A 2,229-nucleotide genomic window follows, 5' to 3' on the forward strand; every position below is an offset into this window, starting at 1 on the left:
GTGTATCCTTCTAAGGGGTATAACAACGGAAAGACATTTATCAATTTCTTAAGATATGTTTGCTTAATGGTATATGTCGTTGGTTTTTTAAATGTATTTCTAGATGTAAGTTAATGAATAATTAATTTTAAATGCATTTATTTATTTATTTATTTATTATTTTTTTTTTTTTTTTATTATTAATTTTTAATATATTTACAAAAATATACCATATATATTTATTATGTTATATATATATATTTTTTTTTTTTTTTACAGAATTGGTACGAATATAATGGCTTAGTACATGTAAAATCTTGTAATGAGTATTCGAGAAATTTAACTGAAGTAAAAACTCCTAAGAATGAAAAATTTAAAAAAGCTTTTTTAAAAATAAAAAAAATTTGATAATGAAAATGAGGTAAATAATAAAGATACTAATGAAAAAAAATTCTGATGAATCCAAAAGTTGTTGTAGTGGTAATTCTGAATTTAATCAAAATGAAAATGATGAAAATACAATTGATATAAATTATAACGATATATCCATACAGTTGACAAAAGAGCAATTATTTGATGTACTAAAATCACAAAAAAATGTACCACCAAAAGAAAATTTAATTCATTTATGGAATAATACACTTGGAGTAAATAAAAAAGGATTAGATGATTTAATAAAAGATTTTGTTAAAATATTTTCCAAAGAATTCAATTAGCGATCGTTTTGTATTTACAAACTTTAAAATGACAGAGAATTGTTATACAAAAATGTGGTTTGATTTTATGAGAGATTTTGGAAAAGCTACAATGAATGAAAACGAACATACTAGATCTTTTTATAACTTAATCGAAAGGAAACGATCAATTGATGATATAAGAAATCATATTTTTTCCTTTTTAGAAGAATATGAACACAAGTATAATGATTTATATGAAAAATGCAAAAGTGAGATCTTTTCATCAAAGAAAACTAATAAAAAATAAATCTAAATGATTTATATTATCATGTATAGTATAATATTAGAAAATATATAAATAAAATCTAATATGTTAAATTATTATTTCGTATTTATATAATATAAAATATATAACGTTAAAGTAATAATAACGTAATAAAGTATTTATTTTTAAAAAGTGTTAAATATTCATTTTACGTGTTTTTATTTTATGCAATGTGTTATGTAATTAAAAAATAATATATAGTATAAATATAAATAAATAAATAAATATATATAAATATATATATATATATATATATATATATATATATATATATATATATATATACGTGTTATAAAAAGGTGCAGATGCCAGTGTATATTTGTATTATACTAGAAAACATTTATAATCTTCTTTAATAAAGAATGTATAAAACTTAGTTTTAATTTTCTAAAAGCATATATTTGTATAATTTGTTTTGTATGCAATTATAAAAAATTATTATTATAGAAAGATTTATGGTATTATTAAAAGTTGTCTATTATATTTTTAATAAAATATAGGAAATACATGCATATTAAATATTCCTACTTGATTGATAAAAAATAAGTTATAATATATAAGATATAATATATAAAAAAAAATATTTTAAAAATACACAAAAAAAAAAAAAAAAAAAAAAAAAAAAAAAAAAGAATAAAATAAAATAAATTCAACCAATAACATACAAATTTTAAGAAAAAAAAAAAATTAAAAATAAAATTGTCGGTCTTAAGTTATAATTACGTTATGCTAAATATATATATATATATATATATATATATATGTATAATACATATATTTATGTATAATTAATTCATTTCAAAGGTTCTAAAAAGGAATTATAAATGTATATGTTTTCATATAATATAAAAAAATATAATAATTCCCATATATATAAACTGAAATAATAATAACATAAATGTGTATTATGATTATGTAAATAAATATGAATATATATAGCACATATATATATTTATGGATTATATATGTTTGTAGTCTTATATACAATGTAAAATAATATTTATGTGCACATATAATTATTAATTATGAGTTCAAGTTAATTTTATAATATGTATAATAATATATAATAACTAAAGAAAAAAAATATATATAAGTAGCAATATATTTATTCATTATATATATATATATATATATATATATATATATATATATATGAACTTAAAAAATATATAATAATATAACTTATTAAATGTAAATTATAATAAAACTTTCAAAAAACATCCCTTTTACAAAAAAGGAATACGAATA

At 16.3% G+C, this 2,229-nt stretch overlaps 1 pseudogene, besides 1 other annotated feature; it reads left to right on the top strand.

Moving 5' to 3' along the window:
• PRSY57_1477000 (exported protein (PHISTa)) lies at positions 1-963 on the top strand (annotated as a pseudogene; the record flags this gene model as incomplete).
• Positions 1-963: a sequence feature.
• Positions 964-2,229: the final 1,266 nt, after the last annotated feature.

The sequence above is a fragment of the Plasmodium reichenowi genome, chromosome 14 (genome assembly GCF_001601855.1).
Source record: "Plasmodium reichenowi strain SY57 chromosome 14, whole genome shotgun sequence".
Classification (NCBI taxonomy): Eukaryota; Apicomplexa; class Aconoidasida; order Haemosporida; family Plasmodiidae; genus Plasmodium; species Plasmodium reichenowi.